The sequence below is a fragment of the Giraffa tippelskirchi genome, chromosome 8 (genome assembly GCF_054371585.1).
Source record: "Giraffa tippelskirchi isolate mGirTip1 chromosome 8, T2T-mGirTip1v1.2.pri, whole genome shotgun sequence".
In the NCBI taxonomy this organism is placed as follows: domain Eukaryota; kingdom Metazoa; phylum Chordata; class Mammalia; order Artiodactyla; family Giraffidae; genus Giraffa; species Giraffa tippelskirchi.
Window position 1 is genome coordinate 100,421,049 of NC_137282.1, and position 26,851 is coordinate 100,447,899.

Below are 26,851 nucleotides of genomic sequence, written 5' to 3' on the forward strand. Positions count from 1 at the left end.
AGCAAGTAACAAGGCTCTACTTGTGCTGAAGGGGAGAGGATGTCAAAACGGTGTGGATACCAGGTGGTGGGGATCACTTGAAATTCTACAGTTCAGTCCCTTCAGGTTTGCATGTTAGTGGGAGATAAGAAGCTAGCTATGCGTGAAGAGTCAAAGTGGGCCTGTGGGTTTGACACAGTTGATGCTATGAGAAAGGATTCATTACCCAGAGAGAAAAGCAAAGGGACAAAGACACTCTTGGTTTTGGGAAAATGTTTACTATTTAGGAAAGGAAAGGGACCTAGCCAAGTAGACCAACCAGATGTGGGTAATGAATGACAGGAAGGAATCTCTTTGTTTAGTAGAGGTGAATGGGGCAGCACTCAGGGAGAACACTGGTGAAGCCACTCACGTGACTATGCAGTGACCTTAGAGAAAACTGTTGAGCAGTGGTAATATCAGAGATGAGACAGAAGGAAGTTAATTGTGCAGGCAATGTTTAAGGGTAAAAGAGGAGTGTTCATTTGGTTCAGGCATCTCTGAAGTCCCACATCAGTTGGAGGCAGGACTGGGCCTGAAATCACTGCTTCCAGATGAGAAAAAGAACTTCGCCAGGTCTTTTTCAGTCTAACTCTGCCTACAAGGCCCTCAACTGTCTTTCATTCTGGGGTGTGTGAGGTAGCACTACAGTTTGCATTTAGGTTATTTTTGGCCTCTTCTGGGCAAGACAAAATGAGACTTTTAGTAGAAAACATGAGTAACCTACCAACTTGGGGAAATCTGAGGTAGGGAGCCTTTCTGCTCTCTGAATAATTAAAAATTGACTCTTTCATCTAGGTCTGTGAGTTGAATTTCTAATGATGAGTAAAAATCCTTATGTGGTTTCTTTTTGGCCAGCCCTTATTTCTTTCAAGCCAGGAGCCCAGTTTCCCTAGCTGTTTTTCAGAAATCAAGTACAATTCTGAGGAAATGAAATAGTAGAAAGCATTGAGCAATTGTTTGGGTCAAAGACAGATATTCTGCGGCTCTTGAAATAACCAGAATTGAAAAGGCATATCATTAATCACATGCAGTGTTGCCAAGTAGAAGCTAAATTTAGTTCTAATGTCACAAATCCATAAATGAGACAGTTTTTCTTTATGGCGTCCTGAGATTGTGTCTACCTTCTTTCCTTTCATTCAAAAGATCAACCTGAAATAATTTTGTTTTTATTTTGAGACAAACAAAAGAGCATCATCTGGTTCCATTAATGTAGCAGTAATATTGTCAAACTTTCTTGTATCTCAATTTAATTATTAGTAACAAATATTTCCACCATCAAACAATTCACATAAGTATTTTCACCATCTTTTTTTATCATTTATTCCATATTAAAAATTCCTGGATAAAAATGCAATGCATAGAAAAATAGGATTAAAACCTACAGCTTTAAGAATTTATAATCATCTCTGCAGTGTGCTCATCTAACATTTTAAATGGCTTTTTCCATCATTCTAAACCAATAGGTTAAGTGCTGTGCACACTGTTGTAAAGTGTATTTCATGGCTCACTGGGCTTTTCTGTCTTTAACTTTCCAATATATGTAATTTGATTAAAATTTTTGGCTGGTCAGGATAAGGAGAAATAGAGAGAAATTACTCTTAACGGAATCTCCAGTGTGCCTGGGATTATAATTGAAGCAGAAAGTTGAACATCTTTCTCTGCAGGAAGTTAAAAAAAGACTTTGTTCCATTTTTACATTGGAGATCATCTGTTATTGTAACCTAGACACCTAAGCCCACTCCAGATTCAGAATGTGCCATTTATAAACATGCATACCAAGTTTCAAATGCCCTCTTTGAATGTTTGCATATAATTTGGAGCTTGCAATGCCAAAGTAAAATACAGTCTCCATTGTATCGCGTTACCCACACGGCATGTGAGCTGCCTCTTTTCTCTGACATTGCTTGAATAGACGAAGCATAGTTTGACTTCTTTCAAAAAGAGGAGTTTCTCGGCTCAACTGAAATGATTGCTAGGTATAAGCTGCCAACTTCATTTTCCCCCTACAGGAATGTACATTTTTCCCTATTATAAAATGTACTCATAATAGAAATGAGACAGTTCCCATGAGTGTGGTTATCCAGAGGTAATCTCAACCCAATCTGATTAGAGGCAAGTGGCTCATGCCTCAAAATGCTCCAGGGTATGATTATTTTATGATAACCATACTCTGTATCATGTCTTATTGATTAACTAATAAAGCATCAACATTGCTATTTAGAGGAAAAGCTGAGAAACCAAGAGGGGTGACTGATTCTAGAAAGGAAATGATTCTTTCTAAAGATCCAAACTACCTCTTACACCATCTTTTTACAGTTTCAGGTAGAATATGAAAGATCATCAGTGGCCTGTTTCAGTGTCTCTTTGATGCTGAGATCATTAATCTGCTGCATTTATTTACCCTTAAATGTACACTAAATGTACCTCTCTGTGTTGTGAGAACAGAATGACATTCCTTTCAAGAGGATGCTGTGCTTTTTTCCTCATCATTCAGAGGACTTCATTGCACAGCTCCAAAGGAAATACAGATAGAACCTAAATATATAGCAACCAGCTTGCCTATGGAAGCCATATGCTGGTAACATCACCTAGCATTGGAGTGAGAAGAGCATATGACTAGCAGGCAAGTATTTTGCACCTACAATAGCTTTTGGACCATCAGTAGGAGTGTGTCCTTTGGCCCATAAGTCCAACATTCAGGTACCCACAATATCCTTATCTCTACCAAAGGCTATGACCACACATCTATAAAAAGGTGGGGTGAAGGAACTGAAGCAATTACCTTAGGTGATTCAATTTAACAATCTGTTTTGTCACAATTACTTTATTTTTCATTGTAAATATAAACTTACAGCCTAAATTGCCCAGTCATTGTCTCAGTATTCCATTTCCTCTTACTATATAGACATAGCTAGAATATTCAAATTGAAAAAAATGTTCCACAAGTAATAGTGCCCAGTTCTAGTTCTTGGTAATGTATATTTTTGATCAAATTTACCTTTGAGAAGTATAATAATCTAGTTACTTCTATAATATTTGATCAAGAGTCACTGGGTGCTGGGGTCAAGAGATCTCTTTCCTTCCTCAATCCGTTTCTTTGGCTATACATTACTGATGTGGTCTGAACAGAATAACACTTTGAAAAAAGATATACATAGGGATTGCTTAATTTATACATATCTGCTTCAACTATCCCACTAGTCACAGAGCCAGTGGTATTTTTATCTTCCAAATCCAAATCTGCTAGAATGGAATTTCTGTTAATTTCCCAAAGAATATTTCACCAGAACCTCTATCTTTAAGATCTAAGTTTAGTGTTTGCCACAGAAACCATCTGAATAGTTTTCAAAAGGACCTTATAACTGATCAAACTGATCATTTAACATTAACATCTCCCTATTAACATGATATTATTTTTCTTCCTTTTAAAACCAGGATTGTACTGCTCATCCATTTTCTCTCCTATCAAGTGTTAGTCACTCAGTCATGTCTGACTCTTTGGAACCCCATGGACTGTATGGACTATAGCCCAGGGCTCCTCTGTCCATGGGATTTCCCAGGCAAGAATATTGGAGTGGGCTGCCATTCCCTTCTCCAGGGGATCTTCCTGACCCATCGTAGCACTTGTAAAAATCAGACCTTACATTTGTATTGTTTGTTTCTACTGGGTAGATACACTCCTTCTAAATTATCTTTAGATAATCTTACTGAGCAGGATATGAACACTCATCCTCTAGGGTCTTAAAATTAAGGAAACATGGAAATCCCAAAGACTGGTAATGACATTTGTCCTAAGAAGAGTTTTCCAAGAAGAGCTTCTCCCCACTTTTCCCTGCACAAAGTAAAGAGCCAGCTGCTTTGTTGGTTCTGCCTTCTCGGACTTTATTTGATCCTATGAGCCTCGTGCTTTTCAGCATAGATGAGTGATGGCTGAAGTTCAAGTTTTTTCTCTTCTGCACGCACTGACATAAAGCATTTTAAAAATTTATTCTTTGTTTGTTTGAAATAAGAAGTGGAAATAATTCGGGCATGTGACACCATGTAAGAGGTTGAGTCTTCTCCTATCTTCTCATGTCTGTATCTCTGGCTTTTTTGGTTTTTTGGCTGCATAGTTCAGGAATTTCCCATGTAAGAGTGTGGACTAAGTTATGATGCAGTAACAAACAATTGTAAAGTTGCTGTGTTTTCAGATAAGATTTGTTTTTCACTCTATAGGTGAAAACATGGGCCAGCAAGATAGGCTCTGCCCCCGTAACCTGACTCTGGGGCCCAGACTCTCTGGAGCACTGCTGTGACTAGAGCAGAGGGAAAGGGGGCTCTGGGGAGTTCTGCACTGCTCCAGCGCCCTGGTCCCAAGTGATACACATTGACAAACACGATGCACGTGGTCCATCCAACTAGGACTGCACCCAGGGGATAGTCACGACATGGCTGTCATGGGTCTGGAGGGAGAGAGAGCCGAAACATTTGCTGAACAGCAGGAATGACTATCACATGCCCTCAACTAAAACACTTGAGATAACTTTTTCCAGCTGATGAAGGAGCTCATTAGCTTCTTCTCCCCATTACCTAGTAAATTCTCACTCAAAGCCTCAGATTAGGGATATTGTCATCAAGCTTTTAGGCTCAAGGATAGATTTCTTAGTTTTCTATTGCTGTGCAAAGTTAGTGGCTTAGATAATGTATTCATTATCTCATCCTTCCCAAGGATTCCAAGTCTGGGTGTGGATTGGCTGGGTGTTCTGCTCAGGGTCTCATCAAACTGTCATCAAGGTGTCAGCGGGGCTCAGTCCCATCTGAGGCTTTAGTTCCCCTTCTAGTCTCACTGGTTGTTAGCAGAATTAAGATCCTTGGACTTGTGGGAGTGAAGTCCCCAGCTTCTTGCTGTCTATTGGCCAGGGACCACTGTCAGTTTTAGGAGTCCCCTCAGGTCTTTCCTGGGTTTCCCTGGTAGCTCCAATGGTAAAGAATCTGTCTGCAATGTGGGAGATCTAGGTTCAGTCCCTGGGTCAGAAAAATCCCCTTAGAGAAGGGAATGGCAATCCACTCCAGTATTCTTGCCTGGGAAATCCCGTGGACAGAGGAGCCTGGCAGGCTACAATCTATGAGGTCACAAGGAGTCGGATACAACTGAGCAACTAACACTTTCAGGTCTTTGCCACACGGTTTCCCCTATAAAAAGTTCACAACATGGTCATTCGCTTCTTCAAGGCTAACAGGAGAAATCTCTCTCATTTAGAAACCTTCTATCACTTTTAAAGGCTCTTTTGGTTAGGTGGACCAGGCCCACCTAGGATAATCTCTTTTGATTAACTCAAAGTCAGCTAATTAAGGATCTTAATTACATCTATAAATCCCTCTGCCATATGACATAGCACAATTGTGGGAGTGACATCACACTATATTGACAGTTTCCCTCACAGTCAAGGGGAAGGGATTATAAAGGGTACATACATTGGAGGCAGAAATCTTGGTGACTGTCTTAGAATTCTGCAGACACAGAGACACAGAGGGGACCATATCTGTGCAATTAGAAGCCAATCTTGAAAGCTGAGAGTGTTTAACATCATCTTAATACCTGGCTTCGCAGAAAAGTTTGTTAGATTGTTCAATGAATCAACATTTAAAACATAAAAACAATGAGAGACTGAGGGAAGGAAGAGAGGGAGGAAGGAGGAAAGGGAAGAAAAAAACGGATGTGAACTATCTTGAAGTTGAGAGAGACATGAGGCAGTGATGGGGCGGTGTGTGAATCACTTTAGCCTCCCAAATGCTATACTTCCAGTTTATTTTCAAGTGTCACACTCCAGCAGAGATGTGGCATTCTTAGATGGCCCCTGATGGTGTATCTCATTGTATTTACTTTTGAAGATAGAATTTTTTTTTAAGGTTTACTTTAAAGGAACTCACTGCATTATTCTTTTCTAGAGAGAAGAACGTGGGTTGCTCTACTTCTTGCTCAACTGCTTAAGACGGCTCATTATTCTCTGATATGTGCAGTATTGCCCAGAAGTAATTTTCCTTTTATTTTTGCCCACAAGGTGGAAAATTAAGGTGGAAATACAACTTTATTTTTGCTTTTCCCAGAAGAGGTGACAGTGTAGTCTTTCCTTGCATGTTTTTCGACAAGCAGTGAAATATTATTTTGGCTACAGCTGTTGACACCTTTATCCTACTTTGGCAAGTGTTTTATGCAGTGTCTCCTGCCCTTGTTTGTGCCCCAGAGGCCCATCCCAGGGTCTTGCAGGATGTAGGGGGACTTCCCTCCTAGAGCCTTCGTGACCTGGTTTTTCTGCCTGGCACCATGCACAATGTGTCTTTGCATGCTCTTCCTTTCTTAATTGGAGAAACTTATTCCCAATCTCTCTAAAACATACCTGCCCAAGAAATACCACTTTGGGGACTGAAGAGATGGAGAAGTTTTAATGAAGACTTGACCATCAATGATTTTGATTTCTTTGGTCCTGAATATAATAAACACCCTAGTAAAATCATTGACCACTGGAGACTTTGTACATTTTAAGAGACTTTCTCTCAATTTCACTTTCTGTCTCCTATTGGTCTTTTAAAAATCTATTGCAATGAATTAAAATTCTTCCAATGAAGAATTTAAAAAACTATAATAAAAAAATTACCAAGATTACCTTTTAGACCCACTTCTTTAGATCTTTTCTTCCATTTACATTTAACATCATTTTGTGACCCATATGGTAGGAAAAGTGTTATTTAATTTTTTTCCAGCTAAGGAAACTTTAAAGAATCTGTAGGGTCTTGAAACATCCATTCATTATTTATTCAGCAAATTTCTTGAGTAAGTACTATGAGCAGAGCACTGCCCTGGGCATTTGAGACTTACTTCCCTGGTGGCTCAGCTGGTTAAGAATCCACCTGCAATGCAGGAGACCTGGGTTCGATCCCTCGGTTGGGAAGATCCCCTGGAGAAGGGCAAGGATACCCACTCCAGTGTTCTGGTCTGGAGGGTTCCACGGACTGTACAGTTGCAAAGAGTCGGACCTGACTGAGCGACTTTCACACAGGTCACAGAAAGACTAGTCTTTGCCCTCAGGGAGGATAGCTGGTGGAAAAAGCTTATGTTTATAATCAAACAGACCTGATTTTAATTCTTGTTTTGACATCCGCTGTGTATAAACCTTATACGTCTTATGTTTTCCTCTAAGTTTCAGTTTCTTGTCTGTAAAATGGGCATAATAAACTGTATCTCCTTAGACTGTAAATATTCAGACTCCAGTCACATAAAAAATATATATATTACATAATGACCAAGTTATTATCAAGGAGTCATTTAGTGTTTAAAAAAACACATAAATATAATCCACAAAGAATACCTATCCAAAACCTAGAGTAAACATCTTTATTAATGATAAAATGTTAAAAGCATTCCATTTAAAGTCTGTCATAAGCTAATAACAGTCATTATCACCACTTCTATATTCAATATTATATTGGAGTTACTTGTCAATACAGGAGGACATGAATAACAATGAAAAGCATAAGCATTGAAAAGCAGGAAACATAATTAGCAATATTTATGGAAGATATGACAGCCTGCAACAGAGCCCAGGGCAACCTATATATTAGGTATCAAGATTTCTTTCAGGCTGGTTTGATAATATGATCAATATATTAACACTAATTTTATTTGTATACTTAACAACTTAGAAAACATATTTTTAAAGATTTTTTTTATAAAGAAACTAGAAATGAACTTAACAAAGGACTTCCCAGCCCAGTATGGAAAAAATTATAAATCTTGTTTGAAGAAATTACCCAGATTATATTCTGTAGCCAATAACTGTAATCACTAAGAATTATACGCATATCCTCAGCTCCATTGCACTTTTCATTCTTTAACATGCTTTAACATGCTTTACCAAAATCATGACACACTTGCATACATGTAGTGCATCTTCTTTATCCATTCATCCTTTGAGGGACATTAGGTTGTTTATACGTCTTGGTTATCGGAAATAGCGCTGCAATCAAAATAAGGGTGCATGTATCTTTTTGAATTATAGTTTTGTCTGGATATATGCCCAGGAGTGGGATTGCTGGATCATATGGTAGCTCTATTTTTGGTTTTTTTTGAGGAACCTCCATATTGTTCTCCATAGTGGCTGCACCAACTTACATTACCACCAACAGTGTAGGAAGGTTCCCTTTCCTCCACATTCTCTCAAGCATTGTTGTCTGTAGACTTTTTAATGATGGCCATTCTGACCAGTGTAAGGTAGTAGTACCTTGTAGTTTTGATTTGTATTCCTCTAATAATTAGCGATCTTGAGCATCTTTCATGGGCCTGTTGGCCATCTGTATATCTTTTCTGGAGAAATGTCTATTTAGGTCTTCTGCTCATTTTTCAATTGCATTGTTTATTTTTTTGTTGTTGAACTGTACGAACTGTATATTTTGGAAATTAAGCCCTTGTCAGTCACACCATTTGCAAATATTTTGAGAGACATTATTTTTCAAATTATTTTTGAAAGAGAAAATGTTGATGATTACTAAATTAGTTGACTACTTGATATATTTCCTCTTTGCAAAATGCCAACTTCTCCCAGATTCTGTCAGTTGGTGACACTGCTTCTATGTACCGAAAAAAAAATGAAGCAATCAGACAAGAACTTCCATATCACCCACTACATCTGCACACCCACTAGCATCTGTACCTACATGCTTACAATTCTTCCTGCTCCTGTAGATGAACTCCCCAAGCCTTGAACTAAACCCAAGCCCTCTCTTTATGCACCAGGCCCCACCCCTTCTTATCTACCTCAGGGCATTGTTCTAGCAATTTGACTCTCTCCTGCATCATCCATTGTTCCCTTTTTATGCTAAGATCCTTTCTATGAGTATATAGATATGCTATTATTTCCTCTCATCTTCAACAAAAACCTTTCTTGATCTACTTTCCTTTCCAGCAACCATCCATTTCCCTCAACCTCTTTATTACATATAATTTTATAATTTTTAACAAAATTCCTTCTGTTATCTATTCTCAATTCTTTGATTTTCACTTAGACCCACTTCAATGAGGTCTCTTTCCCACTACCATTGCTTTTGGCAAAGCCACTAGTGGCTTCTGCTTGCTGCTTCCAGGAGTTAGTTCCCAGGACCTATCTTACTTTACCTAAGAGCAGCATGTGACACACTCTCCTTAAAAACAGCTTCTTCACTTGACATCTAAGACCCCATTCTCACCTAGAGATTTTTTTCTGGTCACTCCTCCTCGGTGCCTTTTGCTGTTTCTTCCTTTTTAGTCCAGCTTCTAAGAATTGGAATGTTGCAGAGCTCAGTCCTTGGACATCTCCTCTGTCTACATACATTCCCTGTCATCTCATTCAATCTCATCACTTCAAATACCATCTTACCTGCCTGCTCCAGGTATCTTCTGCTTCCCTTTAGATCTGTTCTCAATCTTTCTACTTCCTGGGCTTTGCCTCAGGAGGTTGACTTATACGTATTTTATCAACAGGCCTCTGTGCCTTCTGGCTCCTGTTGGTTGGAGATAGGATATTAAGGGGAGAGACAAACGTGATGTTCAGGAATTTATTCGCTTGGCTCCTCCTGGGTAAGGACTCTTAACAAAAGATGTCTCCTCTCAGCACCCCCTTATTCACCCAGGTGTTTCCCAGTTTCCTGCGGCCCCCTATTTCTCCTGCTCTTTTGGTGTTTGCAACACTCAGAGTTTTCCATTATTCCTTGGATTTCCCTACATACCCACCTCTAAAAATAGCCCCTCTGTAAATAAATTCTACTTAAATATTCCTAATTTGCATATACCATTATTTTCTGTTGGGATCCTGACTGATACGGTTAAGTGACTTCCAAGTGTATAACTTCAGTTGGCATCTCCCTTCTGAACACCATTCATCAGTATCTAGCAGGCCACAATGCGTGTCCCCTGAGCTGTCTACTAGAAATCTCAAACTTACGAAGAGTTTTGAGCCCCTGACATCCCCCCTCCAACCTACTCTTTCCCACCTTGGTAAAGGGCAACAGCCTCTCTCCCATTGCTCAGGGATGTCTCTTGGACTAATCAGTCCTCGGAACCTCTTCCCCCTCACATCTCATTCATCAGCAAATCTTCTTGGTGTTGTTACTTCTTATTGGCTACTTCTCACCACCTCGTTGCCACAACCGTGGTCCAAGCCACCATCATGACACATTTGAACGATTGTAGGAACCTATAGATGGCCTCCCTACTTACTTCCTGCTTCATAGGTTTTCAACACAGCGGCCAGGGCAGCCCTGTTTATACATAGATCACATCCCTCCTCTAGTCACCAGCCCAGCCTCACTCTGGCCCATGTGAATGAATGGATCCCTGTCTCATTTCTGACCTCAGGTCCTACAGTCCCTGCCTTTGTTATCTCTACTCTAGCCAGTCCAGGCTCCTCATGTGAAACTTCCTAACTTGCCTTTCTTCTGCCTTCCCCCAGATAGGCATGTGACCAGTTTCTTTGCTTCCTTTTGACCTTTTATTTATTAGTTTTACATATTTGTTATTTTTACCTATTTATTTTTTCTATTGTCTTCTCCCTACCAGAATGTATGTTCGATCATGGCAAGGATTTTTGCCCCTTGAAATAAGTGTCTGTCAGAGAGCAGTTGAATTTTGAGTGAATGAAAACATTTTAAAGAGACCTAAATAAATGGAGATACACTATTTTAATAGATAGGAAAACTCAGTATTATGAAGATGTCAATTTTCCTCAAATTGATCTATAAACTCAGTGCAATTCCAATAAAAATCCCCACAGAGGTTTTCAAAGAACTTGACTAATCAATTCTAAATGTATATTGATGAGTACAACCTAAGAATAGCTAAGCAGTCTTGAAGAAGAATAAGGTGGGAAAATTTGCCTTTCCGAATAGCAACATTTTTTCATAAAGGTATGGTAAATAAGACTAGGCTCAGGACTAAACAAAGTGATAATAGAACAAAATGGAAAACCCAGAAGCAGACTTGTGCATATGGAAACTTAATATATGACAGAGATGGCATTACAGTCATTGAAAATAGGGAGGATAATTTGATAAACTGTCCTGGGACACTTGCTTATATCAATACATATGGAAAACAAGCGAAATTGGATCCCTATCTCACACCATACACATAATGAATCTCAGGTGAATTAAACTTAAATGTGTATAGCAAAACTTTAAAATTTTTAGCATAAAATAGAAGAATATATCTTTATGACTTTGGAGTAGACAAGGACTTACTAACAAGATAAAAAAAGTACTTGCTATGAAGAAAATATCAGTAAGTCTGCCCACATAAAAATGAGCAACACTTGTTTGTTACAAAAGTGAAAATATGTATTACAAACTGGAAGAAGATATTTGGAACAAATACAGCTGACAAATGATTATTATTCAGAATATGTAAGTAACACCTAAAAATCGATTAGAAAAATACGAATATCTGAAAATGAAATGGGCAAAAGACTTGAACAAGCTTTCACAGAAGCAGAAACAAAATAACAATATTCATGATGATAGTCATCAGTAATCAGAAAAATTCAAATTTATATTTGTATTGGAAATCACTAGATTTTTTTGAATAAAAAAAATGCTATGAAATGTAGCATAAGTGAGAATATGGAACCCCTACACGCTGTTGACAGAAATGTCACTAGGACATTTTACTATCATGGGAAAAACGATTTGGTATGATCCTTTAAATGTGAACTTTCACATAAGTTCCCCTGTGGCTCCGTGGTAAAGAATCTGCCTGCAATGCAGAAGACGAGAGTTCGATCCCTGGATTGGGAAGATTCCCTGGAGAAGGAAATGACAAACCACTCCAATATTCTTGCCTGAAGAATCCCATGAACAGAGGAGCCCAGTGGGCTATAGTCCATAGGGTTGCAAAGAGTCAGACACAACTGAGTGACTCAGCAACAACAAAAATAAAAACATAGGTGCCTGGAGACCTGCTTAGGAATGTTTTATAATAGTGCTGTTTATAACGTGCATGCATGCTAAGTCGCTTCAGTCGTGTCTAAGTCTCTTATGTCTCCTGTCTTGGCAGGTGGTTTCTTTACCACTAGCACCACCCAAGAAGCCCATTGTTTATAACAACAAACATCAAACAACTCTGCTCAAAGAGACACAATTTTAAGACTCTAGAAGTAACCTTTGACTATATGAGTGTATAAGTTGTATGTGTGTGTGTTAGTTGCTCAGTCATGTCTGACTCTTTGCAACCCCATGGACTGTAGCCCACCAAACTCCTCTGTCCATGGGATCCTCCAGGCAAAAATACTGCAGTGGGTTGCCATTTCCTCCTCCGGGGGAATTTCCCAACCCAGGGATTGAACCCATGTCTCTTATGTCTCCTGCACTGGCAGGCAGGTTCTTTACCACTGGCACCACCTGGGAAGCACTATAAATTGCATGTATTCACACTATATAATATTTAAGAACATGAATGAACTACAGCTGCACATTGGCTTTCTTTCAGGTATGATTGTCCTGGGTTGCTCCTCTCCCAATAGGACATGCGGCTCAGCTGCTGGAAAGGACAACCAGCCCTCCCAGTAACAGTGTGTACTTTCAGGACAGGCCCATCTCCCTTCCCTAAAACTCTGCTTCTGACTCATCCTGCCCCTGACTTTACACTCCCTCCTACACCCAGAGCAGGCTGTGTGGAGTGTGTCTGTGAAGGGGAGTGAAGGGAGGATTTCAAATAGTGTTAGGATTCTGCAAGAAAAGAGGAGAGAGGCACTGGGTAGGCAGCCATTGTCCACCTGTCTGTCCCTCTTTCCATGCGACTGTCTTCTTGAGGGGAGGGGCCATGTCCTAATTATCTGCATTCCCTGAGCACAGTGCCTGGCATACCTCAAGCATTCAAGAAACTGAAAAGAAGATTAGCCCCAGTCAGACCTAACTAGTCAGACCAACTGAAAGAGAAATCAGGTCAAGAGCCTCTTGCCAGAACCAACACACTCACTGGGAAAGCTGGTGTCTACAGATAGGGAAATGGGTGGGTGATGGATTAGGAAGTAGAGGTATTTTAAGGGCTTTATTTGACTAGCATAAGAAAAGCTCACTGGTTGGGGCATCAGCCTCCCCTGGAGTGGCAGGGCAAATAGAGCACTGTTGTTTTTTGATGCAAGTGTCCTGAAATTTTCAGCAGTCACTCCATGATGCGGTGGTATTTTCCCGATCTTAAAACGAGCACAACAGACGCTGTCACCTTTCAGTTGCCAGGGTGTGGAATGTGGCTTGCCTTTCAACTGGAACAGTGTTTTTGGCAGTAGTGCCTGGGTAGCCTTTCTCAGCTCAAGCCGGCCACTTACTGGATGGGCCGGCTGGCATGACAGTGCTTAGGCACCAGGCTCCCTGGACTGCCCACTTGCTCCCTGTTTTCCCAATTAGCCTAATATTAATGTTTCATATCTCTCTGATAGGGACTAACTTACCACCCCTGTGTCTGATGAGGTATAGAGGAACTCAAAAGTTTCCTGACTTATGGTTAAAAAAAGAAATCAAGATCTGGCCAGTATATTGAAACATTCAGGACAAAAATTGGCCCTCAAATCTGCCTCCATACTGGTCACCTTGTATGGCTTTTTACTTGCTGTCTTGCACAAAGGCTCTCCTGAGGGGCTTGAGGGAGCTAGTCCAAATGCACTATGCACACTAAACCTGCGGTGTGAGTTGAATCATGTGTCTTCCTGGAGGAAGGGGCCCTTAGGACTCAGGGGCATCAGCTGCTTGTCTGAGGGGCACTTTTTGTCTAACTGGCACAGAGCCCTGATATTTCCTTCCTGTCCTGTCCTGAGGATGGACCCAGAAGCCCTGGACTGATTTGCAATTGCTTCCTCCCTAAGCTATGGCTAGGAATGAGCCCGTATGCAGAACGGCATGATCCAGGCCTGTCTTCCTGGCCCTCTTCCTGGAGATCTGTGTCTCACTATGCTGTCTGTCTGTGAGCATGCCCTGGCCCAAGGGTCACCCTGTGCTATGGGACCATGGCTGCCCAGCCTGCTCTCAGCCTTCCCTCCAGCTCCCTGCCTAGCTGATTCCTGACTCACTGCTTAGCCATGAACTTCCCTTTGTGCCCAGGTCCCTGCCTGGTTGCTGATGCCATCCCAAGCTGCTGCTGGTCCCCCCTGGCTTTCAGCCCTGGCTCTTCAAAACTTAGCGCTGACAGTAGCCTCTGATTGGGACAAGAAGGGATTGTTTTCCATTCAGCCAAATAAGACATCTTTGAGTAGCCAGGCTTCATGCCCTGGGGCACCCTACACATACGCCTGTTTACAGATAGCCTCTTGGACCCTTCTGTGCCAGCACCCCTCCCAACCCGTTCTTCTGATCCATGGCCACAGAGTTCATTCCACTGTTATCTCTCATGCCACGTATCTCTCTAGATTACAGGTCATCCTTCTTGGTATTATTTTCAGCAATGTGCTCAGACACTCGGTAACATTCTTCATAGCTTGAGCCAGCACCTGAGAGTCTCCAAACCTTATGCCTCCCCCAGGAGTCATCCCCTTACACACACACACCCGCATGCATGCACACATGCATACATGTGCAGGCATTCACATGCACAAGAGTCTGCTTTGGGGGGTGGGATGCAGATTTGATTGCTGGAGCCAAGTACAGAGTAAGTCAGAAGGCTGCCTGAAATTCTATGTTGTTAGTGGAAAGACTGGTTGTCCCATCTTGGAGCAGAGCTTCTTGGTTTGCTGGCATAGGAGCAACACAGGAAAATAGGTCCAGAAAGAAAGTCAGGATTGGGGAGGAATAAAAGATGAGGGGAAGTGGTCCAGTCAAAAGCCTGGGAGAAAAGATCACACTTTGAAAAAATGTGCTTGGAAGCTGTCATACCCCCTGCTTCCATGTTCTGCCTCATCTCCATTTCTCTCTAGAAGCTTTGCAGAGAACAGCTCCCTTTCCCCTCATAATTTATTCTAGCCACCTATTCATCCCAGCACACTTTTTGATCTGATTCCTATGGCTCAGCTCCCAGTGTTTGCCTCAGTCACCTTGGCGATACACAGACTTTGTTCTGCCCTTTTCCCCTACCCGGCCATCTCCCATGGGGAATTCTAGCATTCAGCATCCCCTTGCACTATGGTTTCAAGGAGTATGAGCACATTCAGGGCTGGGATCATTATGTTCCTTTTACTCTCTCCAGAGCATATGATGTGATTCCAGACACACATCACATGATTAGCTGATGTTTCTTAATTGACTGATGGACAGATTCCCTATAAGCACACTTTCCATAACATCTTGTAAAGTGGTTATTTTTCAGCATGTGCTGTGGGGATGCTTTGCACCAGAATCTCATTGGATATTTTCTAAAATGCAGAATCTTGGAACCTCACCACACACCTACTAAGTTAGACTTTCTGGGAGTAGAATTCTGGCCTTTACATTGTGATGGATAAAAGATGGCCACAAATTCTTTGACATTTCTCCCATCAAGAAGTGAGATTTGTTTCTCCGCCCCTTGAAATCCACCCGTGGCTGCTCGAACAATGAGGTGATATTCTGTCAGTTCCAGGAACAATGAGGTGATATTCTGTCAGTTCCAGGTCTAGCCTTAGTCTCTGGGAGCCCTGGACCATGCGGAGAAACCTTATGGCTACAAGGAGAAAGAGAAGAACCTGGCTGCCCCAGTTTACAGTAATCCTCTCTAATTTGCCAGGCATGAGGGTGAAGTTGTCTTAGATCCTCCAGGTGAGACCAAGCACCATTCAAAAACCAATGGGTAACCCAAGATGATCGCATTGAGCAGAAGAATCACCCAGCTGAGCCCTGTCAGAATTCCTAACTCAAAAAATCATGAAATATAATAAAATGCTCGTTCTCTAAACCTCTATGTTTTGGGATAGTTTGTCATGTAGACAGACAGGTAATAGGAATATACAGATGTCACAAATTCTCCAGTTTATTCTTGTGTATCCTAGAATTTGAATCATTGTTGCAAAGGAATCTGACATTTAATGAGTGAAATATTAAAGAGTAGAAATAAAAGTAATTTCATAATTTGTTATCTACATATCCTAGGGAAATGGGAGATATGGCAAAATAAAACCTCATCATTTATGTGGTTGAACTCATTTTGTCTATTGAACAATAGACCAATTCTGTACAGAGCACAAGAAAGAGAATTCTTCTAGCTAGCTCTCCTGAACTTTTCTAGACAATCCAGTTGCCACAGACAGTGTTAATAAACAATGTCACCCCAGTGGAATAAAATTCAGCTTTGGATTTAAAATGCAGTGAGTCCCGACAACATTTGGTTTGGACATGTTTCCTAAGTCTATGATTCCAGGCCAACACTAAGAAGATTTTCTTTTCTTTTTTTCTCTTGGGAGTATATTTTAAGACTGAAGCTTGTGGGTTTCTTTCAGGATTCATAATGAAACCTTTAGGCTTGAAAGTCACATGACTGACCTCTGGTTTTACCATAGTTTGGGATGAAAACCACAGGATCCTACAAACCCCACTGGGATTTGTGATTTTTGTTTTGGTTTCTCAACAAAGCAGTTTGGACAAATCTGAGAAATTTTTACAGACTCAGCAGAGATCGGTGTGAAACTCAGCATCTTCCTTGGATACTTCAGCTCAGCTTCAGTGGGTTTGGACAGGCCCAGTGCTTAAAAATGGAACTCTAAAAGCATAAAACCACACAAGCCAAAAATATTTTCCAAAATGAGTTTAACTAAGCTGAAGCTGCTGGGATCTGTGCCCTTTCTGCACAGACAAGCAAATGAGCCCCTTCCACCCTGACTTCCAACTTGCCATCAAGCTCATTGGGTCTGTTGTGTCACATGCTGGGCAGAGCTGTCCCTTTGGAACAGAACCCTGGCCTCGTCAGACACTCATCAGAGGTGACAGTGTGTTTCCAAAACCTCAGTAATTCAAAGTCTGGCAAGAAATCCATCTCTCTATTTATTTCTATTTTATTCTTCCAAAAAACAGACTGTCCATATGGTGGTATCACTTGAGGATAGCTGACAAATAAATATCATCATCCTTGAAGCCAGTGGTTCCCAAACAACTGGTCTGGTCCATGGCAGGGCTTTAACATTACTTGAGCTACTGGTTAGAAATATAGATTCCAAGGCAGTCCTGCTGAATCAGGACTTCTGGGTGGGAGCCCAGGAATCTTCATTTTTAGTGAGTTGATCAGATGATTGTATACGTTTAAGTTTAGGCAACACTTTGGTGTTTAAAAAATATGACACTTCTGCTTCTGGCCAAGATGGAATAACAGGGATTGAATTTCTCCTCCTGCCTGAAACAATGAAAAAAACGAAAACAAAATGTATAAAAGAGTGGTTTTCAGATTCTGAACATCATGCAGCACATGATGGTAACTGCTGAGAGGGGAATAAATGAGTTTCCAGATGCCAGAAATGGGGAGAGGACAACACTCAGTGTATAACAAGGACATTTATGAAACGAGATCACGAGAAGATGATTTCATTTTACTCTACCAAGAGTCTCATTCATGTCAGAGAAGAGTCATCATTCATGGGGGCCTGGCTGAATAACCTTCGGTCCTTCCTTCCAGTGGGACATTCTGGTGCATAGGTGTGCCTGTGCTGATGGAGACAGGAGATGAATAGGTTTGCAGCATGCTCTTATTTGTGATGTAAAAGAGAAAGATTTACATATTATAATATGCAGAATATCTCTGGGGGAAACAGGAAAGTGGTATGTTGGGGGGTGTGGCCAAGGAATAGCTCTGGGAAACTAGGATGGGGTGGGGAGGAGATTCGTTTTACTGCACACTTTTTGTCCTGTTAAGATATCTTAAAATCTTTTTATATATTTCATTTAAATAAAAAATCAAAACAAATGAGTCATCTTAAGGATTTCTGTAAACATTTAATCAAATTTTATTTGATTTTCCCAAACTCATCTATCATATAACTCTTTAGGAAAGCATCAACCATGTAAAGCAATTGTTGCAATATGATCCATGCAATCATTTATTCTATATATCATTCACAATTTAGTTTGTTTTTTATTCATCTGGCATATAATACGATACTACACACTGAAAAATGGCAACAAATTACATCATTATTGTGTTTCAACTTGCTCACAAGATAGGTAGTTGTCATTGTTGTCTGTTCATTTCCAAAATATGAGTTTAAAATGATTTAATTGTTTTTGGAGTCTGGCACAGTCCCACACAATGCCCAGCATCAATTATCTGGTTACATACACATTCCTGTGGCTGTTCTAAAATCTACCAAATGGTTCTACTTTAGACTCCCAAGTGTCAGAAGAGAAAGACGTTCTAAGGTCTTTGTTTTCTCTATGCATGCATGCATGTGTGCTAAGTCGCTTCAGTCATATTCGACTCTTTGCGATCCTAAGGACTGTAGCCTGCTAGGCTCCTCTGTCCATGAAATTCTCCAGACAAGAATACTGAGTGGATTGCCATGCCTTTCTCCAGGGGATTTTCCCAACCCAGGGGATGAACCTGCATCTCTGAAGTGTCCTGCACTGGCAGGTGGGTTCTTTACCACTAGCGCCACCTGGGAAGCCCCTTCTCTATTCATGGATACATGTAAAACAAAAAAAGCTTCCAAATCAGAATGATTGTTCTTCCCTCAGGACATGGTCAGCCTCCCCACTGGATGTCCATAGTCAGATCACTGGGTAAGGGGACCCTGCTCTGCACTTGCTATTGTACTTTATGTTCTTCTCTTAAGGATGTGCCATTTACATGTTTTTGTTGTTAAGCAAGAGGTGAGCTATTATATATAAACTATCTAGAATTTTGCTTGTGCAAACAATAACAATTTTATAAGTTTTAAGAACTAAGAGGCCCAAAGAATAGATTTAATCAAAGAACCAATGTCAAAGAAAGTGATTCAGGGAATCTAAATAACTGAGAAATCATTTCCCTTCTTATGAGCTTCTGGTATTCCATTATGATCTCTCTACTTGTGTATTCCCACCACGGGCACAAACAAGGCAAGTTCTAGCTCTCTTAAATTCCTTCTCAAAAACAATGGAAAAGGGAGGAAAATGTGGATATATTTGTGTGTGTTTGTATTAGCACAAACACTGGGGAGATACACAAGAAACTAACAATATGCTTATTTATAAGGAGTGGGGGTGGGGTAAGGAGGCCCTGGAGAAGATGGGGGCAGACACCTCAACATATACATATTACAGTGGTTTCATATTGAACTGTGAATGCATCACTCATTTTTAAAATTTAAATTGAAAAGTCTTTCTCAAGATTTATCTCATTTCATAAAACCTTTATGTATCATGCCTAAGCCTGGGTAGAATGGATTGAAGCCGCATAAACTGAGGAAGACAACAGGAAGCTGAAACCCAACCTCCACCTCCTTCCCTAGTTATCAATTTGGATGAAAAAAGATCTCACGGAATTGTCTCATTGATTTCCTTCTGGCTGTCTTTTTCCATAGGCTTATATCAGATGAGTCTATAGGATCTTAAAACATTTTGAAAAATAAGAGACAAAATTCTACTTTGTAAAAAAAAAAAAATTCTACTTTGTGTAATCTTTCCTTTGGAAGACGTTTGGCCATCTCACTACAGAATCACATATCTACATGTTAGGATAAAAGAGGTGAACCAAACAAAGACAGTCCTGGGGAGAGAAAGATATTGTGTGTGTGTGTGTACAGGGGGGCTAGGGAAGGCAGCAGAGAAGGACTGGAGGTATTTCCCAGTGTAAACATTAGAGGTTTAATTTTTGCAAAGCAGCTTTTCTGGTGAAATATTGCTGACTGTATTTGGAAGTTGATAATATAATTCAGTCCTCCTCTGGGTATTGTGGATATTCTATGATTTTCTTGGTTGAAATGCCTCCTTCCCCAGCCTAGAATGGTAGAAAGACTGAATAATTTCATATTGGACACTTTCCCTTTTGGGGAATAATTTAAGCACTACCATATGTCTTTTTATTTTGTCCTTCTACTGTCTCTCACGAACCGCTGGGCTTTGAAAATGCAAAACCAGAACAAACACAAAGGAACACACTAGAGAAGAATGTGTGTGTGTCTGTGTGTGTGTGTCTGTGTGTGTGTTTAAAATCACTCTGGTGATTGCCCAATCACTGGGCCATGGTAATTATCCAGGAAGGTGTTTGAAGATATGCTCCACTGAAGGGGAATGATAACAACCTTCAGAAACTGTTTAATCCCCAGGAACTAAAATCAGTCTGATGGCAGCTGCGCAAGATGGGAAGGAATAATCACTGAAATTAGACCAAGGAGGAGAATGTGAAGTGTGTTTGCTTTCAGCCACCGGCATCAGAAGCGCTCAAGTTCAGGTAGGGTACATTTTTCCCTGAGATGAATTCTGGGGTGTTCTCCCCTGGTCATCGTCTGTTCCCTGGGGCTCCTCGGGCTGTGTCTCATGTAGTATTATTGTCCCAATTCACTGTCAGCTGTCAGATCCCAAGGAGCAGAGGTCTGTTTCTGAATCATCCAAATCAATCTAGCAATAATAAAAATGTCTGGTTATTTGATTTTTCGCAGCTTTTCTCCCCCACACTGCAGAGTTATATAACTGAATTCACTCACATCGAACAGCTGTGGAGGTTAAAGGGAAATCTCAGATCTGGAGCTATACAATTTACTTGAAAAGTGCAGTGATTCTTTAAGTACCTTCACTTCATAAGTACTCAGCAAACTAGATTAGTCAAGAAGCCTCTTATCTCAGAAAGCTGATAAAATTATAGAAATTATCAAGACATTTATTTCAAAGATACCGAGAAAAATCAGAGCAGTCTTGTCCAGTGCCAGTGGCACTTTTACAACTTGACCTCAACATTCTTTAACATCCTGTCATCAAGAGTAAGAGTCCTCCACACCCTCAATTGGTCAAATGGTTAATTGGTCATCTTATGGCTCAGATGGTAAAGAATCTGCCTTCAATGCAGGAGACCAAAGTTCGATTCCTGGGTTGGGAAGATCCCCTGGAGAAGGGAATGGCTACCCACTCCAGTATTCTTGCCTGAAGAATCCCATGGACAGAGGAGCCTGGTGGGCTACAGACTATGGGGCTGCAGAGTTGGACATGACTGAGCCGCTAACACTTGACGATACAGCAGTGTCGCTGTCTGACTTCTCAGGCTAGGTCTCAGCAGGCTGTGCCGCTTCTGCTTTCTTCTCTTGGGATGCTTGCTCTGGGGGGAAGCCTGCCATCAGGCAGAGGCTTCCTCCCCTGAGAAAGCCATGCCAGAAAGGCCTTCTGATCACAGCCTTGCTGAGCTTCCAGCAGCAGCCAGCATCCGCTGTGAACAGGCCTGTGTGGGTGTCCCCAGGTGTGTCAACACGCAGCCCTGTGGAGCCTTCAGATGGTGGCAGTCCCTACCACTATCTGACTGCAGCCTCATGAGAAAAGCTATGTGACAACAAAGTGGCCACGCCCCCTTCCTGACCTCAAAACCCACAAAATCATTAAAAAGATCGTTTTAAATGAACTGGTTTTTGGTTTACACTGCTACGTTTTAGGTCAATTTGTTTTACAGGACCAACGGGAAAGCACTTTCTCCCCTTTAACACACCTTCTCACCATCTCGGCTGCTCACTTCCACTTCTCAATGTTTGTGCCGTGGTTGCTCGAATCCATTTCTCCTTGGATTGATCTTTCCATACTTTACACGTATACACACAGCTGCAGAGGCACAGCCACCCACGTACACACAAAATCGATCACTTGGCTCAGCTTTACTCCCCAGATCACTTTGATCAAAACCTCGTTTCTCAACTGAAAAAAAACTTGGGGCTGCAGGGATTAAGTTCCTTGCTCAAGGTCACATGGCTAAGCAGTGGCCCAGCTGGAAGTCAACCCAGGTCTTCTGACACCCAGTCCAGTCCTTTTCCCACTAATTATTTTAATTTCCTACTGACCTCATCAAATGAAATGGGTCAGGCCTTTTCTAGTCCAGAGGCTATAAACTCTGAAAGCTGCCAAGCAAGGCCCTGTGTGCAACACCTGTGTGGCCTTCTAGGGGTGACTGGTGGGCACCTGGTTAACGCGGCCTACAGCTGGACTGCTTAATGGAGGCGAGGGGTGTAAGTGAGGAAGGGCAACTGGGAAGAGTCAAGGGGGCTGGCCTATGCCTGTCTCCTTCCTCCTGGGCTTGTATTCTGAAGGCCACATGCTAATTATGGTCAGAGTGTAGGCGGGGATTCCCGAATATGCTGGAAAAATGCCAAACTCCCCCCTCAAACTTCTGTTACAGTCTTCTTACAGAAACAAAAACGTTTTGCATGGTATATGCATTTTTCTGAATCTGGCTTAAAAAGATGAGTGACTGGGACAAAAGATTGGGAAAGCTTGTTAGGGACTGGAGCTGGTTAAATGTACAGAATGTGTATCTGTGTGTTTTATCTGCCACTCAAAGGCCCAGGCAGGCTGTCATTAATACATTCTCGGCCGCCCACTGCCCCAGAGTTGCCCCAATTTTTCTAAGCCCTACAGCATTGTCATTTCACTTGTCTGGTGAGGGAATTAGAGCCAGTGAATAAGAAGGCCACCACCCCCCTCGGTAATGATATATTTCCATTCCCCTCAGCTATCTCGCCAACAGCCAGCTCTCTCTCCCTCCACCCCCACTACCACCATTCTCCTACACCAAAGAGTAAAGGATGATTAAACGTCATTTACATGAGGTGTGGTTTAGTTCAATATGTACTGTTGATTCTGCAAATATGCTGGTGGGAGGTTGACTATGTATGTTATGTGCCATATGCCACTCTGTTGGCTGGCATGCAGTAGGAAGCCTGAAAAGCAAGGGAGGGAGAAGGGATATTCTTTCTGCTTTTGAAGCACAGTCTTTAAAAAAAAAAAAAGAAAAGAAAACAAACCTAAGAGTTTTAGAGAAGAAAATATCATGTAATTACAGTTTTGTTAATCCTTCATGGATTTCTTACTTAATTTGCCTCTCAAAAAAAGCAGCAGCATATTTAATCACCCTCCTCAGACATAAAATTATGTTCAAATAAGTGTACCTCACTTTGTGTGTTTGATATATTTTTGATACGTTATGTATACATTGGATTTTTATAGATTTGGTCATATTTCAATTGTTGTCAGGATGCTTTCAGTTTAAGTTGATACCATTTTCAAAAACAAATAATTTTGTAATGCAAATAGTCACTCCCAAACTTATTTGCTTTGTAAGTTTGACTATTGTATTTACATTTTTTTTCAATAAATAAGATATATCTGTAGATAATGGCAGGAAGGAAGACTTTAATTTACGAATAATAAATTGCAAAATTTTAAAATATAAATGAAAATATTTTTAGTTTTAGAAATATAGTCTAAGAATTTAGACTTTTTTTAGAAGTTTTGTCTACTGCAAGAACTTGTGCCTAAAGTACAAGTAAGGCAGTCTGGCAACAAGTAGCAAAATAATGAGTTTATCCTAAGAATGTAAAAGAACAATTGTATAAAGATGTACATAGCCAGAAAGTTGATTGCAGCACTGTTTATAATAGCAAAATTGGAAGTAATCTAAACCACTATTAATGGAGAAGTCATTTAGATAAAAGCAGATTATTTTACTTTCTTGCAATAAAATAATATGCTGCTGTGAAAAGGGATGAAAGAACCACAATGAGACACCGTTTTTGCCTACCACATAGACAACAGTTTGAGAATTTGATAACCTGTTGGTGAGGGTAGGGAAATGAGGAGGTCAGAGGTGTCATGGATAGTACCTGAAACACTTCCTCATGGGGTGGATTTTTCTGGGTGTGTGAATGGGTTTGGGTACCATCAAGTTTGCCAGTTCACACATATTCAGGAGACTGAGATGGTATTATCAATGCTACATGAACTTGAATTATTTACTTTAAAAACACTCTGAAGCTACTTTTGTATATTTACAAGATTCAAAAAGAGATTCTGAAGAATTATACTATTTAATGAACAGGTATTAAAGCTTAATTTTCCTCAGATGTTTTCACTGGAAACATCACTTACTGTTTTTTAAGAGGAAAATATGTATCCAGCTCTTTCAGAACAAGTTCTAGATAAGATCATTTTAAGTATTTTAAAGTTGAGTAGTGCTCTTGCTACATTTAGTAAGGCTCAGTGTTACCCACTTCTTGGATCTTTTCAGGGTAGGATTTATTTGCTCTCTGGATTTACTGATCAGAATAAGTGGAGAATTATCTGACAATTCAGTGTATGTAAACAAACTGCTCTTTAAGATGTGATCCTAAGGACTTTCATTTTGTTACCAATTTTAATTTGGGGTGTATGTAGGGGGATACAGAGTACAGAAAAATAGGAATAGGAAATACACAGCAATAATCTCACTGTCCTCACTTCACACTTTTTTGGTCTATTTCCTTCCAAGACTTTTTCTCAGAATTGTTATTCTTTTAAATACAAAAGACTGCAAACACACGGGCTTCCCGGATGGTTCAGACGGTAAAGAATCTGCCTGCGATGCAGGGGACCCGGCTTCGATCCGGACACCAGGAAGATCCCCTGGAAAAGGGAACGGCTGCGCATTTCAGTATTCTTGCCTAGAGAATTCAATGGACAGAGGAGCCTGGCGGGCCACAGTTCACCGGGTCGCAAAGAATCGGACATGGCTGAGCGACTAACACTTTCACAAACACACAGAAAAGTATGACAAATTATGTAATAGGATTCCTCTTTCCTTCAGTATGGCAAATTGAGCATCTCTCTTCTAAACACAGGGCTTCCCTGGTGACTTAGCTGGTAAAGAATCCACCTGCAATCCTGGAGACCTGGGTTCGATCCCTGGGTTGGAAACAGCCCCTGGAGAAGGGAAAGGCCACCCACTGCAGTATTCTGGCCTGGAGAATTCCATGGACTGCATAGTCCATGGGGTCGCAAAGAGGTGGACACATTGAGCGACTTTCACTTTCACTTCTAAAAACAATTAAAAATGTGAAATAAAATATTGAATTAAAAATTATTTTAAAATGCATCCTGGGCTAGTAGGAGAGTAAGAAATATTCAGAGGCAAATAAAGTGAAAGAAGGAATCCTGAAAGTTAAGAGCACTCTGAATTTAGCCTTCTCAATGGAGGCATTAGAGGAGCCCTGCTCACATTAACTTGAGGTGTTAACAGTGGCAAGGGGTAAGGCTGGCAGGTGACCAAGCCCAAGGCCCAACCAAGGTGAAGTCTAGCAGGAGACCCGCATATAAAGTTAGGATCCCAGGGGGCGACACCTTAGTATGAGGGTGAACTACATTTAAACCCAACTCACTGATGGAGATAGCAAGGAAAAGTGCTTATCATGACCACAGTGCTGGGTGGAGCAGGGAAGAATGTCTCCCAAAATTCAAACGAACAGGGGTTTGTGGTCCAAAATATATGTTATCTATGAAGGCCAAAATACTTCAAGTTTAAATATTATTTTAAAGTGATTTCAGGTTTTAATTGATTCCAATCACATGGCAGAGATAAAAGCAGTGTCCTCTGGAGGAACCTACCTTCAAATGAGGCCTCAAAAAATTCCCATGATTAAGTAGCAGAGAATCCAACCCTACCATCAAAACTCACAAACATAGAAGCAATCAAGACACCATGGGGGATTTCCAAAAAACAAAATGGAAGAATCAGACCTCAAATGACATTAGCTATTACCATTATCGGTTATAACAAAGTAAGTTTGGCTAAAAGTGATAATGGAGGAGATTAAATATTTAAGGAAAAAGAGACAAAATAATAATCTTGCAGATTTAAAAAAACAAAAAGAATTTTGAAAAATAAAAATATTATAGTTTAAATTAAGAACATCAGTGGATTGAGTAAATGGAAAAGTAGGCACATTAAAAAAGTAAATGAACTGTAAGGAATTATTCATAAGGTAGAAAAGGGAGACAAAGACATGAAAAGTGTGAAAAAGAAGCCAAGAGACTTAAACGCCAGGTAGGCCTTTCAGTTCAGTTCAGTTCAGTCGCTCAGTTGTTTCTGACTCTTTGCGACCCCATGGACTGCAGCACACCAGACCTCCCTGTCCGTTACCAACTCCCAGAGTTTACTCAGACTCATGTCCATTTAGTTGATGATGCCATCCAACCATCTCATCCTCTGTCATCCCCTTCTCCTCCTGCCTTTGATCTTTCCCAGCATCAGGGTCTTTTCAAATGAGTCAGTTCTTTGCATCAGGTAGCCAAAGAATTGGAGTTTCAGCTTCAGCATCAGTCCTTCCAGTGAATATTCAGGACTGATTTCCTTTAGGATGGGCTGGTTGGATCTCCTTGCAGTCCAAGGGACTCTCAAGAGTCTTCTCCAACACCACAGTTCAAAAGCATCAATTCTTTGGCACTCAGCTTTCTTTATAGTCCAATTCTCACATCCATACATGACTACTGGAAAAACCATAGCTTTGACTGTATGGACCTTTATTGGCAAAGTAATGTCTCTGTTTTTTAATAAGTTGTCTAGGTTGATCAAAGCTTTTCTTCCAAGGAGCAAATGTCTTTTAATTTTATGGCTGCAGTCACCATCTGCAGTGATTTTGGAGCCCAAAAAAATAAAGCCTGTCATTTTTTCCACTGTTTCCCCATTTATTTGCCATGAAACGATGGGACCAGATGCCATGATCTTAGTTTTCTGAAAGTTGAGCTTTAAGCCAACTTTTTCACTCTCCTCCTTCACTTTCATCAAGAGGCTCTTTAGTTCTTCTTCACTTTCTGCTATAAGGGTGGTGTCATCTGCATATCTGAGTTTATTGATATTTCTCCCAGCAATCTTGATTCCAGCTTGTGTTTCATCCAGCTCAGCATTTCTCGTGATGTACTCTGCATATAAGTTAAATAAGCAGGGTGACAATATACATCC

The 26,851-nt window shown here is 40.8% G+C and overlaps 1 protein-coding gene across 1 annotated transcript in view; it reads left to right on the top strand.

Moving 5' to 3' along the window:
• Positions 1–26,851, top strand: part of NDUFAF2 (NADH:ubiquinone oxidoreductase complex assembly factor 2) — a 309,065-nt gene that overhangs the window by 204,040 nt on the left and 78,174 nt on the right. Inside the window, exon 9 of the transcript XR_014063525.1 lies at positions 20,214–20,338. The gene's annotated coding sequence lies outside the window, so the exon portion shown is untranslated. The remainder of the gene's footprint in view (positions 1–20,213; positions 20,339–26,851) is intronic.